This window comes from Canis lupus, chromosome 1 (genome assembly GCF_048164855.1).
Source record: "Canis lupus baileyi chromosome 1, mCanLup2.hap1, whole genome shotgun sequence".
Classification (NCBI taxonomy): domain Eukaryota; kingdom Metazoa; phylum Chordata; class Mammalia; order Carnivora; family Canidae; genus Canis; species Canis lupus.
In genome coordinates this window covers 118173774-118189300 of record NC_132838.1, presented here as the reverse complement: position 1 = coordinate 118189300, position 15527 = coordinate 118173774, and the positions used below count along the sequence as shown (strand labels likewise).

The following is a 15527-nucleotide window of genomic DNA, read 5'->3' as shown; positions in this document are numbered from 1 at the left end:
GTCAGGGCCTGTCCAAGCAGTCAGAGGCCACACTGAATCTCTCTTCCTGGTCTTTTCCTACACCACTGTTGTTTGTCTGCCCCATTCCTCTACCTCTTCATTCTGTGAGGTTTTTTAACCTCCAAGATTCTCAGGCAAGTGCCAGTTGACCAGCACAGGGGTTCCTTCCACCACCACCCTGGGATACGCAAATTCCCCAGAGAGGCACCAGAGCCACAAACACAGCCAGATCCACAGACACATCGAGTGCGTACTCCTTATCTTCTGAGGTCATTTCCTCATCAAAGCAGTGCTTCAGTTTTCTTGCATTTGCAATGTAAGTGGGTTGTCTTGATACTTCTGCCGCTGCATTAGCATTATTGACTAGGGGTGACAATCAAGATGACACAAATGTTCACAAACTGGGCCACGAAGGCAAGGTGTCAAAGTCTTGAGACACTCATCAAAACCCACTTATTCCCTCCTCCTAACACACTCATAGCCACCCTGAGGTTTCAGAAAGCCTGGAAAAACCATGTAAAAAAGAAGAAAAGAAAAGAAAGAAAAGAAAAGAAAAAGAAAAGAAAAGAAAAGAAAAAAAAGAAAAGAAAGAAAAAGAGTAAAGAAAAGAAAAACCATGTCTCTACCACCTACTTCTGTGGGAGGGGAGAAACAAGGTGTCACAGAGCAACACAAGACCACCAGCCAGCTTCAGAGTGCAGATGGCAGATGCTCCCCATACACCACAGGGCTCTTTTCTAACAACTGTTAGTCCCACAGTGGGCCAGGAGAAGTCTGTGCCAGAGGTTTTATTTTCCCAAGAGACATATACTTGGAACCGCCTAGGACTGCAGAGGGAGATATATGTGTTGGCAATATGGTGAATCGAAAATGGCAATGGGCCAGGTTCCCTGCTCCATCTTGAGGGCGCTGCCTAGGGTCAACAGATATGGCAACCTGACTGGGAAAAGAGCCCAGAAAAAGGAAACCACACAGGACTTACAGGCAAGGCAGAGGATCAGACTCCAATCCTGGAGTCTGGCTGCTTAGTTGGCTTCAACACTTAGTCAGTTAAGCCATGTCGTTGTGGACTGGTCACCCATCTCTCCCCATGCACCCAATGGGGAGCATGTTTCCCCCATTCAGACCATGAGGATAGTGCAGTACCCATCCCCCAGCCCTGTTTTCAGGAGTCAGCAATATAATGCACAAGTTTAGCAACCTAACCCTAACCACAGTGTAAGCCCTAGTATCTGCAAAGTAAGTACGCAGTGGAATTTTAAGTGACTATAAGAGGAATAAAGGAAAACAATCATTGATCTGTAGGATCTCTCTCTTGCAGCACTGTTACCAAATCAGGCCTTCTGAATGATGGCCCACATCACCTGTCTTGGATGTGACCTTGAAGACATTCTGTTCTCAACTTTATTGACTTTCAGGAAATTTAGTTTTTTTTTGTAAAGGTCTGACAGCCAGTAAATGTCAAGAGAAGACTGAAGCACAAGCCCTCTAACCCCCTATTCAGGCCCTGCCCTGCTTTCATCACAATCTCTGTCCTTGACCTGCTCAGTGATCATCATGAGCCAGTTCCCAGAGCCTATTTGAGGAGTCCAGACTTCTCTCCTACATGCTGGCCCAGAAGTTCTAGTGGCCCACTGACTGAGTCTGGCTACCTGGTTCTTCGGATACAACCTCAAATCAGAACTGAACTCAAGAATCTTCTTCCAGTCTGGGAATCTTACTCAGCTCAGTGACCCTGGACACCCAGTTTCCAGGTGCGCCTTGCACAGAGGTAGGACCTCAGGAGAAAAGAGGGTGTGAGTACCTTATAATCAATGTGCTCTGTATCACTCTGCCCAGAAGCTTCTGTGAGTCGAACCTCGAGCAGGTACGGGCCCTTAACAGCACCTTAGGAGATCAAGGCTGTAAGAGTTGGAAGTGGAACCATGGCTCAGCAGGTGAGGACATTCTCAGAGAACTCAAAATGTAACTTGCTTCATCAAGTGAACTTCCCTCTTTCAGTAGCTCTTGTCTTGGCCTTCTTTTACTATTGCTACCTGAATCCAAGAAACCAGATGCTAGGAAGCATCTCACCTGGGACAAGCAAGGCTGTTAGCAAAATCTATGGCCAGCAAAGTAGAAAATTATCAAGGATGGTGTATCGCCAGCCCCAGGTGCTAACACCCGCTAGGAAAGATGTCCTTGTTGTGACCCCTTGGCTGGCTCCCATCATCTGGGAAGGGACTTTCAATACTGACATCCTGAATGAGCAGTTCTCACTCCAGAATGCCACCGTTGGATTAACTGTGTTTCTCACTGAACAAGAGACATTCTACCTGAATGTGTTCCTGCAGTCTGCAGAGATGTACTTCATGGTGGGACACAGGGTGATCTACTACATCTTCACTGACAAGCCTGAATATGTTCCTTATCTTAACATCCAAAAAGGAAGGCAGATCATCATCCTTGAGGTCGAGAGCTATTATGACCACTGGCAGGACATCTCCATGCAGCGCATGGAGATGATCAGCAACTTTTCCCAGCAGCGCTTCCACCAGGAGGTGGATTACCTTGTGTGTGCAGATGTGCACATGAGGTTCAGTGACCACGTGGGCGTGGAGATCCTCTCCTCCTTGTTTGGCACCCTCCATCTTCGCTACTATAGGCTAAATCGGACTGACTTCCCCTATGAACGTCGGCCTCAGTCACAAGCCCATATTCCTGAAGATGAGGGGGACTTTTATTATGCAGGGGCCTTATTCGGGGGGTCAGTGCCAGAGGTTTACAAGCTCACCAAGGCCTGCCACGAAGCAATGATGGTCGACCAAGCCAACCACATCGAGGCCATTTGGCATGATGAGAGCCACCTGAATAAGTACCTGCTTTACCACAAACCCTCCAAGGTCCTCTCCCCTGAGTACATGTGTAATAACACACTGAAGAAAATCTGGGATCATCAGGGAGTAGACTTTTCTTCTAACATAAAGCGGATTAGACTTGTGACTACAGAATAATCACCAGAACATAGGGACTTATCAAAGGAAGCTTCTAGAAAGAATAGAGACGTGATGGTGAGGCAGCCCTAGTCTTCCTCCTGGCATGAAATTAAAATCAGTTTTACAAGAGAAGGTATAACCTCCCTTTCTTTTCCTGTGCTCCTAACACCTTTCAGGATGGAGGAGGTGGGTAGTCTCAACCTCTCCTGACATACCAGAGATCAGAGATAAGATCTTTTCCAGAAAAGGAAAGAGGTTCGGGAACACAAAGTCTCCTGCCTCCTGTGGCACTAATTCACATGAAGGCCTGCTCTGGTCCTAGGCCAAGCAGATCCACCCAAGTCATCTGTTCAGTTTCCTTGTTAAAGTTAAAAGAAGGTGACACCAAAAACGACATTCTTTCCTGGTACCTGTCTTCTTGTCTATCCCAAAACATTGCCAGCTGTCCAGTGAGAGACCAACGGTGCCTCCACCTCCCCATCCCTCACTGCTTCTGTGTCAGTTTCAACTTAGTAGCAATTTGTCAGCCTCACATCAGTTGAAAAAAACTTGTAGATGATAATAGGAAGTTAGTAATTGTCTTGAGAACCCGCTCTTTTCACTTAACAATGATATTGGTGCCATTCAATGAAGCCCTTCATGTGTCCTGACATCTGGCATCTTCTTGGTCCTGTATTCCTTTCATCCACAAGAGAGGCCAAGTTGCACAGCAGGAAACTTTATTTCTCTTCTGTAGTCAGCAAAGTTTACTAATTGTGGGGCCGTTTCCAAATTTAAAGGTTCTGATGCTAAGTTGTATGTTTTTCATACACGTATATATGTCAACACTGATCAACCTAATCTTACTTAAGAATGATTCAGGAGGGCAGCCCGGGTGGCTCAGCGGTTTAGTGCCGCCTTCAGCCCAGGGCCTGATCCTGGAGACCCGGGATCGAGTTCATCAGGCTCGCTGCATGGAGTCTGCTTCTCCCTCTGCCTGTGTCTCTGCCTCCCTCTCTCTCTCTGTCTCTCATGAATAAATAAATTAAAAATCTTTTTAAAAAAAGAGAATAATTCAGGAAAAATGGTTTCTGTCCAGTGCAAGGTGAAAATATTCCCATAGGATCTCAGAAACCTGATTGCCAGCTGTGGCTGCAGAGCAGGTCTTGCAGGCTGGGTCTTCGCTTCCTGGCCCACGGTCTCCCCTGTACTCCAGACTGAAAGGGTATCCGAGAGCTGGCCTTCCAATTTTTTTAGACCTCTGTCCAGCCAGAAACCTCATGGGGGCACCTTCTATCTAGCTGAAAATGAAATACAGTCTAATTTCTGGTTTCCTATGCTTTTGTTTTAATAGATTTTTTTTTAAGATTTTATTGATTTATTCATGAGAGACACAGAGAGAGAGAGAGGCAGAGACACAGGCAGAGGGAGAAGCAGGCTCCATGCAGGGAGCTTGACGTGGGACTCGATCCCAGGTCTCCAGGATCAGGCCTCGGGCTGAACAGGGCGCTAAACTGCTGAGCCACCCGGGCTGCCCTTTAATAAACTTTTTAAAGCAGTTCTTGGTTTATGGAAAAATTGATAGAAAGTACATGGAGGGGGGAGCCTTGGTGGCTCATTGGTTAAGCATCTACCTTCGGTTCAAATCACAAACTCAGGATCCTAGTCCCTGCATCAGGCTCCCTGCTCAAAGAGGAGTCTGCTTCTTCCTCTCCTTCTGTCCCTCCCCCCACTCATATTCCACACTCTCTTTCAGATAAATAAAATCTTAAAAAAAAAAAGTACATGGAGTTTCCACAGCCAACCCCCCCTTCTTTCCACTTTTCCTCTCCACACCATTTCCCTTATAATTAATCTCTTCTATTAGCATGGTATATTTGCTATAATTGTGCAGCTAATACTGATACATTATGATTCACTGAATTCCACAATTTACACTCGGTTTTATTCTGTCATGTATATTCCATAGCTTTTGACAAAAGTACAACATGTATTCGCCATTACAGTATCATTTAGGACCTGCCCTAAAAATCCTCTGTGCTCCACCGATCCATCCCTCTCTTTTCACAGCAAACACTCATCTTTTTTCCTGCCTCCATCGTTTTGCCTTTCTAGAATGTCATGTGGAACCATATAGTATGTAGCTTTTTTTTTTTTTTTTTTTGTATGTAGCCTTTTTAGATTGGCCTCCTTCACTTAACAATATCCATTTAAGGTTTCTTCATGTGTTTTAATAGGTTGGTAGCTTATTTCTTTTTATCACTGAATAACATTCCATAATATAAATGTGCCAGTTTGTTTTTCCACTGATCTATTGAAGGGCATCTTTGTTGCTTCCAGGTTCTGGCAATTATGAATAACACTGTAAATATTCGTGGGAAGCACTGTATGTGGACATACATGTTTTCAACGGATAAATATCAAATGGCACAACTGCTGGATCATACGGTAAGAGTGGATTCAGTTTTGTAAGAAACCGCCAAGCGGTCTTCAAAGTGCCTGTCCTGTTTTGCATTCCCAATGACGATGCATGATTGCGCTCCGCACACTTCCATCATTTGGTGCCTCTGTTTTGGATATCGGCCATTCTAATTGCTGTGTAGTGGTGTTTCATTGTTGTTTTAATTTGCAATTTCCTAATAATACATGAAGTTGATTCTTTCATATGCTTATTTGCCCTCCGTATATCTTCCTGGGAACATGTCTGTTCTGATATTTTATACCCTTTTTAACTGAATTTTTGTTTTCTTATTGTTAGGTTTTAAGAGTTTTCTGTATTTTCAATACCAGTCCTTTATCACATATGTGCTTTGCAAAGATTTTCTCCTGGTGCATGGCTTGTCTTCTCATTTTTTTAACACTGTGTTTTTCAAAGGATAAGTTTTTAATTTGAGTAAGGTTCAAATTATTTTTTCTTTCACACACTGTGCTTTTGGTGCATTGCCCTCCCCAGCGCCCCTGTCATGACCATCTCTTCCACCCCAGCCCAAGGCCATGGGACCCTCAGTTCTCCCTCTCTCCACTGAGCGCATTGCTCCATGGACCACATTGCCCTCCTGTCCCCAGGCCCCACCCCTACCCCCGTCATGGCCACCTCCTCCACCCCAGCCCACATCCAGGTATGTTCCTGGCCTCTAAATGCCACTCTGTACTGGGCATCTAGAGAGTGCTTGGCAAATACAATCAGGATCCCTCCTGCCCTGGACCTGGCGTGGCCCACAAGCCAGGGGAAGCCCCTAGCCCTGCTTCAAAGGCCTCTCCACCACGCCCTTTCCTGCTTCGGCCTCAGCCACCTGGAAGCACATGCAGGGCTCAGATACCTTAAGCCTCTCCTGCTGTGTGCTGTACACACTGTCCCCTCACCACACTCACCCTTCCTCTTTCCAGCCAAGCCTCGCCCAACACTCCTCCCCACTGGCCCTGGCCTTCAGTGACCCTCCTGTCTGCTCCTGAGTTTATCTACCAGCCTGTGTAAGGCTCTCCAGGCCCCACAAGGTCACCACAGAAGCCTGGCCAGCCCTTAGAGGGCTGAGGAGGCACCAGCCTTGGCCTCCCTGTCATCTCACTCCCATTACTGTTGTGCTTCCACGTCCATCCCATGTCTACTCCCCTGTGCCAGGCTCGGCCCCCTTCTAGCCCCACCTCTCTCCCATACCCACCTCCTCCCCCACAGCCACACTCCCCGTCATCTGTCCTTGGGATGCTCATCAACCCCATTCGGGTGCCCAAGACACAGGCCCAGTCCTCTAGCCAGGTCCTCCCCTTTTCTGCCCCTTAGCCACCATGATCTGAACATATCTCCTCCTAATGTGACTCACAGCTTGACCCTGGTCCCCACACAGGCCATCACCTTGTGGTGTTTTGAGCTTGAACCTCACATTCAAATCCACAATGTGTGCATCATGCTCTACTTGGAAGTCTCTGGAGCTCCTGACACTCCCTCTGAGATTTACTCCCACATGTGACTCCTCCATCTCAGTTGATGGCATCGCTTACCTTCCAGCTGCAAAAGCCAAAACTCTTGGAGTGATCCCTGTCTCTTCTTTCCTTCACCCTCCGTGTAAGAAAGCAGTCCGGCCTGCTTTACAAACAAATCCAGAAGCCCTAAGTTTTTCCCACCTCCACAACCAACAGCCTGATCCAGTCACTACCAAGACTAATCTGGACTCTTCAGTACTCTCCTCTCTACTCTGTTCCCCAGTCTGCAGCCAGAGGAAGTCTGTTAAGACCTGATTCAGATGACCTCCCTCCTCTACTCTGGATGTTCCAACATTCCGAACATCCTCAGAACACAGGCACAGTGCGTTTCTTAGACTACCATTCTAGGCCTGACCCTGCGTTTCTGCTCCCTGTCCCACCAGGCATAATGGGAAACATGCAGTTCTCTGAAACCTGCCAACTCAGTTTCACCTGCAAGTATCTGCAAATGCTGATCTCTGTGCCTTCAACACAGCATTCTATTGGTTGTCAGAAATGAAAACCCCCTCATACAACCCCTGCTGTCGGTTCAGGACCCTGAGCCTTGAGGAATCCAGGGGCCCAAGTCCCAACGGACATGGGGGTGGCAGGTGCAGCATTCTGGGACACCACAATCACAGAGACTGTATGGGTGAAGATGGGTTGGGAAAGGGCCTGAGATACCCTCCACTTACCTGTGCATGGTCCATAAACATTCCTGCAGCCATGGGTCCCTGTAAGAATAGGACTGTAAATGATAGTACCCGTGGTAGAGTCTCAAGGGCTCATCCAAACTTTTATCACTGCCCCAAGGGAAGGTGACCTCCATTTGAATGTCTAATAAATGAGCCTCGGTCATTAGTTCGACCTCATTAGCTGTGTCATTTTTGGACAATTCAACCTCTGTGCTTCCGTGTCTTCTTCTGCAAAATGGGGATAGTAAGGGAACCAACCTCCCAGGGTGGTGTTGGGAATCAGACACATTAGTACATGTTAAGTGCTGAGTATATGCTATCCACAAAATTAAGGCTTTTGTCAGTGTTCTCTGTCCAAATTAAGTGATGGACTTTTAAATTCTGAACGTATTCCAGCTACCTTTATGCATTTAAAAATACATTTAAGACTTCTGATTTTAGCGTATTAGTATATTGCTTAGTTGGATATTAAGGGGTAAACCAAGTATTAAGTGCTTTCAAAGTTCACCTTGTTAAATTCCTACACTTAAAATTTTAATTGACTACCTATCAGAACACATTTAGGGGAATAATTGCTTAATTTTACAACAAATGCTGTTTTTTAAGCTCATTAAGTTAAAAATAGGGGGTATGGAGGATAGGCCTTGGCAGGTGGGTAGAGGCTAGTCCTCCATCCTTAAAATAATCCTCTTTCCTTAAAGTTTACCTGTACTGTATCATTTCTACCTCCTTGCCAAGACAGGCTTAACATTTCCTCACCCTGGCTAAACTTTATTCAGGTTTCTTCCTGACTACAGGTCCCAAACCTCCCTTTTCTTAGAGCATTTACTTTAGGAAACTCACAACTGTAAATTCTTTCTCTGTCCCTTGAAATATATGTAGATCTTCTCCGAGCCCAATTAAAAACCCAGGAAAGGACTTTCTCAAAGAGGTGGGAATCATCTCTTTGAAATGTAAACACTGAGAGACACAGCCCCCCATCTCTCACAGTCTCTGTTGGAGAGTGGGAGCCTAACTTCAGTAGATACCAATTAGAAAACACCTACGTCGATTTAATCACAGAAGAAAAGATTTGCAACCTCAGGAGTAACTCTAGATGCTCCATAGATTCCACTGATCAACTTCCCCACCTGGTGTCCTCCGGGACTTTTCCACTGGCTCCCTCCAGCCCTTAAAAAGCCTCCTGTCAAAAAAATAAAAATAAAAATAAAAAAATAAAAAAAATAAAAATTAAAAAAAGCCTCCTGTCTTTAGTTTCAGTGGGGTTGAGTTGAGCCCCTGTCCTATTGCAATGGCCTGGAATGGTCTTCCTTGCTTGTTTTAATTTTGTCCAGCGGCCGTTTTACTTTGATGGCCCTCTGGCTACTGCTCTGGTCTAGCCTCATGCTAAGGCTCCCAGGTTCTGTGCAGGGAGCTTTCTTGAACTTTCCCACTTCCACCCCCATCACCTACCCACCCCAAGTCTGTTCTACACCGAGGCGTCTTTAGGAACCTTTGAAAATCCTACCTCACATCAAGTCTCTCAGTTCTCTCAATTCTCCATGGCTACCATCACCCTGGCAATGAAGGCCTAACTGCCCAGGCGGCGGCACGGCTCCCAGTCTGTTTCCGTGTATGGGGCCAGGGCCCAGGTTTCCCGAACACTCCACTCAATCGCACTTCGAAGCCTCTGCAGAGGATAGTCACCCGACGGTCAAAAACGGGCACCCCTGACGGCCAAGAAGGCACCACAGGCCTAAAGAGGAGCCCAGCCTGAAAGCTAAGTGTGCAGGGACACCTCCTTGGCGTCTCTAGGATTCAGAGGCAGGCGTTCCCAGGGGGATGGACACCCAGAACACAGGGTCCATCGGGGCAACACGACGGCACGGCCCATCGGTGAGGCAAAGCCGGAAGTCGCCAGGAACCAGGCCAGAGAGCTGCGGGCTCAGCCAAACTCATGGGGTCGCCCCAAGCAGCACTGTCACAAGCCCCAGAACTGCCTCCGTCAGCGGGGATGTGGAGGCCGAGAGAATTAAGGCCATTCCACTTTAAGTCCACTTAAGTTCAGCGTTAGCACAAATCCAGCCATCCCAGGCCCCTGGGAATAAGAGCTGAAATTACATTACTTCAGTTACAGGAAGAAAAGAGCTTACAGCTTAAGGTCCTAGAAAGCCCCACATTAGCATAAGAGCAGAGCCCAGGCCAAGGGCAGGAAGCCCCATATTAGAATGAGAACAGAGCTCAATGCCCTTGAAGCCCCATATCAGAATGTACACGGAACTTGAGAAATTCCTCCAGCCCTTCTGGAGGTCCCCTGGACCAGCCCTTAAAACCCAGTTGGAACCCACCTCAGGGTCCAAGTCCCTGCTCCACTGTGTCGGGTGTACTTGGACCCGAGCTCGAGCTTGCTAATAAACCCTCGTGTGTTTGCATCAGTGTCGGCTCCTTGGTGGTTTCTCGGATGCGCAATCTTGGGCACAACAGGGACACACCTACTTTCGTGCCTCCCGCTCACTTTCCCTGAGTTCCACCAACTATACCTAAGAATTAGATCAGGTGCCAGGCTCAAGGGCAACAAACATGACCTCCACCAGGAGAAGCCGGAAGTCCCGCCTGCCTGCTTCCGCCTCCTCGCAAAGGCATCTCTCCAGGGCCTTCACCGGCCCAGTGCTGCAGATACACCGCGCAGGGGCACCTGGGTAATGTAGTCCCCACGGGTCACGAGACCAGAGTTGCACCCACTGCAGGCAAGCCGATACAGGCTAAGGAAGGGCTTCGTACTGAGAAATGGTGCTCTGAAGGTCTGAGAACTGGAGGGAATCTCATTCCCCTTAAAGAGACGCCCTCAGGTGTCCTTATAGTGTAGTATGCATCACAAATGTTTAGAGACCTTATTTCAGATGTCCTCCAAAGCTGCAAAATACTGCAATATCAGTCTGATAACGATGTGTTCCCTATCAGCAGGGAACTAATAGGTGTTATCTGGATTCTTCCCAAATATCTCTAGACTGAAGTTTTAGACCTCAATTTGTTCAAAGATGAGAAAGAAAAACACGCCAGATAAGGCCACCACGGGGGTTTCACGGAAGAGATGTTAGGTGGATGTTGTGCTGGGCCACCATTCAAATAGAACAACTCCCAATCTGTTCAAATCTAGGAGCAAACTGTTTTATCCTGACAATATTTCTTAAAAAAAATTTTTTTTAAAGATTTTTATTTATTTATTCATGAGAGACACAGAGAGGCAGAGACATTGGCAGAGGGACAAGCAAGCCCCCTGCTAGGAGCCTGATGCAGGACTCCATCACCCATCCTGAGATCATGCCAAAGAGACAAAGGCAGATGCTCAACCACTGAGCCATCCAAGTGTCCCTTGATACTTCTTAATCCATATGATTAAATATGTTAAAACAAAACCGAAGTAGTAAAAGCATATTATCCTCAGGAACTATTTTATTTTTTTTAATTTTTATTTATTTATGATAGTCACAGAGAGAGAGAGAGAGAGAGAGAGAGAGAGGCAGAGACATAGGCAGAGGGAGAAGCAGGCTCCATGCACCGGGAGCCTGAAGTGGGATTCGATTCCGGGTGTCCAGGATCGCGCCCTGGGCCAAAGGCAGGCGCTAAACCGCTGCGCCACCCAGGGATCCCAGGAACTATTTTAATAGGGACACTAGACTTCAGTTTTGATTGTACTGGGCTCAGTTCTGAATACAAGGTGAGGATTTAGGGCTGCCACATAATGATTTACAAGAAACATACGTGAATGATCAAATATATATTTCTTAGTTATATTTAGTTCTCATCCACATTTCCTGAAAACTTTTAGTCGCCATAGAGGTAAAAGGTGTCTTGTTATGAAGAAGGTGACTTTAGGACCTCACATCAGGGCAGGGTTAGTTAAGAGGAGAACCAATCATGTGATCAAGCAATTGGAACAGTCACCCCATCTCACCCCCACGTCTGAGGAGGGGAGAGAGACTGGAAGTGGACAATCCACTGATTTAGTCAATTATGAAGATGCAAGGAAGCCTCCATAAAAACCCCAAAGGACTGGGTTTGGAGAGCTCTAGATTGGTGAACAAATGGAAATTGGGGGAGGGTTTGCAAACGTTGCTGCCTCTGCAGACACGGCAGCTGCTCCTGGGAGTGCGGCCTGCACAGAGAGCAGGGCCCAGGGAGCCCCAGGAGCAGCCCCGGGGCTGTGGGCTCGGTTACAGCGCTGCCGGCCACAGGGGGCACGAGGTGCAGAGCCAGGACCCTTCCAGCCCCCGGGGACCCAGGCCCCACGGGGCACCCCTATGCGGGGCCGCAGGCTGCACCGCGGCGCGAGGAGCCCACTGCGCGCCCACGGGTCCTGGCCTCGTGGACACGCGAGCGAGGCGTCGCGGCGGCCGAACCCGCGGTGGCCGCAGCCTGTCCCGGGGCTCGGGGCGCGGGCGGGGGGCAGACAACGGCCAACGGTCGGGGGCCGCGGGGCTCGGGGCCTGGGTCCCTCACGCGTGGGCCGGGGCCGCCCGGTGCCCGCATCTCCACGGCAGCTTTCCCCTGGGGTCGCCTCCCGCGCAGACCTCGGGCTGGGAGCGCCCCTCCCCGGAGCTGGGTTCCCTGCCCGGAAGCACCGCGGCCCCAGGGCACCAGCATTTCTCAGAGTAACTCAGAGCTCAGGGGGCAGAGTCCGCGACAAAACGGACAATTTGCCGACGGTAACTTGTCGGGGCCACAGAGACAGCAGGGACCTGCATGCACTTAGGACTTTTTCATCTTCTGTGGCCAATATAGTGGGAGCCAACACGGAGGCCTGTGTGCCAGACTCAACCCATAGCCTCATTTGTAACACCGGGGAGCTAAAAACCATGCTAACAATTTTAAATACTTGTAACACACACACACACACACACACACACACACACACACACAGAATATGTGACAGAGAGCCCGTAAAGGATTCACAGAGCCTATCCTATTCATTTACCGGACTCTTAACGAAGTTCGCAGCCACTCGTATATACTTCAGCTTTTCCTATTTAAGTACTGTATGGGATTGGTGATGGCTCTCGATAGTTCATTGCTAGTTTACAGGAAACATATCTGTATGATTTTGTAGCTGGCACCTTGCTCAAATCACCTCCCTTCCTAAGGTTTCCTACTCGACTCTGTACGCAATAATGTTTCCTCTGAATGGGGAAGCTTCCAACCCAGGTAGTTTTCCTTTCCTTTCCATCTTCAGGGAACACAACTGTCAGCACCATCAGGCATTTCTTGTCTAAGGAAGACTTGCAGCCGACTAACAGCTGTCTGCGAGCCATCTCCCAGGTACGAGGACAGGAGACAGGCCTCAGGTGGGTGCAGGACGTAGCCTGGCTTCAGAGCCTTACCCCAGGGCACCCACATCACCTACCAGAATTCCACAGGCCACTTTTCAGGGTGCCGACGACTTAGCAATGTTACCTTTCCCAGTGCACAAGTAGGATATGTGTGTAGGTTCGTGTATGGTTCATCTGCGTTGTACACGTGTTGGTGCTCGGTAGGACACAGACAAGCGGCTGCCTTTTGTCTGTTGACCTTACACGGGAAACTTGCTCACTTCCTTTCTTCCTTCTTGTAGTTTCTTTGTACATTCCCCTGGATTAACTGCATGCACGTCATGTTTTCTATGAGAAAGGAAGGCACTCCTACGGAAATCCGTGTGTCTCGCATTAGTTCTCTACCGTGGACATCAGCTACAAGATCCAGGAAAATGTTGACTGGAGACAGTGGAGACAATGGACATCCTTTCCCCTTTTCTGCTCATAGGGTAAAAGCATTCAGTGTGCTGTTGATTGGAGCTTCTGTGGACATGTGCTTTATTATACAAAAGAAACTCTCCCATTCCTACCTTGCTGAGCATTTTCCTTTGAAAGGGGACTCAGTGTTGTCAGGTACTGTTCCCACAACCATCCAGAGGATCCTAGGACTCTTCTCCTTCAGTTTCTTAATATGGTCATTCTACATTAATGCATTAATCGCTCAAAACAACCTAACCTTCTTGAGAAAAACCCCATTTAATGATAGATCACCCTGTTATATTTGGTAGGATTTAACTTTCTAGAATGTTATTAAGATATCTAGGGCTATGAGAGATACTCACCTGTGCTTTTCTTTTTAGTTCTGAGTTTTGGGATGAAGGTAATGCTGGCTTCCTAGAGTGAGTTAGCAAAACTTACCTCCCTGTTTTCTGAAAGAATTTATGTGACACTGATAAAATAATGTCATTCTAGGTTTTATAGAGTTCATCAGGTGAAAAAAAACAGAAGATGTGGAAGTGGACATTTTCTTCCTTGAAAGGGGTTTGTGGTCCTTTGTTACCATATTCCTGTCTTTCAGAGGGGCAGTCGTACCCCCTTTTAGATTCCTAACGTTGGTCATTGGAATTTTCTCTTTTTGATTCTCCTTCAGTTTCAGTAGAGGCTTATGAATTTTATCAATCTTTTAAAAAACCTCTCTCAGCTTCGTTGGCTTTCACTGCAGTGTAATTTGATTTCTTATCTTGGATATTATTTAAACTAATTGCTCTTAGGATGGACTTGAACCATTATTTTTAGTTGTTTCTTACTTTTTCATGGAAACATGTAAAGCTTCAGAATTTCCTGAAGACCTCTGCTTTAGCCTCATCTCACAGATTTTTAATTTTTGTGTTTTAATTCCCATGAGGTTTCAAATATTTTCCTCATTGGTTATGAAAGGTATGTTTTGCTATCTTTCTGGATATTTGGGGATACTCTACTCATATATTTATTTATTTATTTATTTATTTTTTATTTTTTTTTTATTTTTTTTAAATTTTATTTATTTATGATAGTCACAGAGAGAGAGAGAGAGGCAGAGACACAGGCAGAGGGAGAAGCAGGCTCCATGCACCGGGAGCCCGACGTGGGATTCGATCCCAGGTCTCCAGGATCGCGCCCTGGGCCAAAGGCAGGCGCCAAACCACTGCGCCACCCAGGGATCCCCCAGTTTTTTTAAATTTTATTTATTTACTCATGAAAGACAGCGAGAGAGAGAGAGGCAGGGACACAGGCAGAGGGAGAAGCAGGCTCCATGCAGGGAACCTGACGTGGGACTCGATCCAGGGTCTCCAGGATCACACCCTGGGCTGAAGGTGGCACTAAACCGCTGAGCCACCCGGGCTGCTCTACTCATATTATTATTGATCCTCCTTGAATTCTATTGTGGTTGCAGAGAATATACTGCCTGGTGCCCACTGCATCATGATTGCTCCTCTTCCCCTGCTTTCACCTGGTATTTCCCTGACCTGAGAATATTCCTTCTCTACCTGACCACTTCATCCTTCTCAAGGTGTAATTCAAGTTCCATCCCTCCCAGACTCAGTTTTATGTGCTTCCCACCTGCTTCGAAATCCCAACCACTCCCCCCTCCTGTGTAATATGCGGTTTATTCGTGGGACTCTCAGTATATTATACATTATATATATCTTTAAACTCTGTATCGCTAGCATCTGCCACACTGTCTAGTGCAGGGTAACCACCAAATAAATGTTTAATAAAATAACAGGTAAGTAGCTGAGGGAAATGCCTGCTGTTTTTGCTTTCCCCCATCTTCAGATGGGTTCTATGGGCTGTAAAATGAGTTAGAAAAGATTCTCTTTTCAGCAATAAGGTCTAGTGGAGACACAGCACAACTATGAGGCAAGCCAAGCTTGAAGGACGTTGTAACTCTTGCAATTTCATATTTCCGTGGGTTAAACGATGGGAAGACTTGTTTTTCCAAATACAGCCTATCCAGTTGTTTACCAGAAAAGAGAATCATTATGTTTCTTTAAAGCAGCATGAGAACAATAGCTATTGTTCTCAGCTTGATCTTGACTTAAAGTTTTCAAAACTTATAAAACAGACATCAATTTTTCTTTCTTTTCCCCACCAAGCCAGTCCTCACCGGGTGA

At 47.0% G+C, this 15527-nt stretch overlaps 2 protein-coding genes and 1 pseudogene across 27 annotated transcripts in view; 2 read left to right on the top strand and 1 right to left on the bottom strand.

The window, feature by feature from the left end:
• LOC140607289 (histo-blood group ABO system transferase-like) overlaps positions 1–10209 on the bottom strand; it is a 29554-nt gene extending 19345 nt beyond the window's left edge. For 2 of the 23 annotated variants that reach the window (XR_012009432.1, XR_012009431.1), the window contains exons 1-5: positions 9934–10208; positions 9114–9275; positions 8653–8789; positions 7607–7645; positions 6951–7032 (exon numbers count right to left, since the gene is read on the bottom strand). The gene's annotated coding sequence lies outside the window, so the exon portion shown is untranslated. Of the gene's footprint in view, positions 1–1804; positions 2395–4744; positions 5815–6950; positions 7036–7606; positions 7662–8652; positions 8790–9062; positions 9081–9113; positions 9276–9933 lie in introns of those variants that run through there. The other 21 variants (XM_072781942.1, XM_072782083.1, XR_012009426.1 and 18 more) reach the window with 20 other exon arrangements.
• Positions 1556–7783, top strand: LOC140607362 (histo-blood group ABO system transferase pseudogene; annotated as a pseudogene).
• Positions 10210–12226: 2017 nt separating the features above from the next.
• The window catches only part of ZNF599 (zinc finger protein 599), a 45026-nt gene continuing 41725 nt past the window's right edge, over positions 12227–15527 (top strand). For 3 of the 4 annotated variants that reach the window (XM_072781519.1, XM_072781545.1, XM_072781529.1), the window contains exons 1-2: positions 12233–12291; positions 12816–12927. The gene's annotated coding sequence lies outside the window, so the exon portion shown is untranslated. Of the gene's footprint in view, positions 12292–12815; positions 12928–15527 lie in introns of all 4 variants that reach the window. The other variant, XM_072781555.1, reaches the window with a different exon arrangement.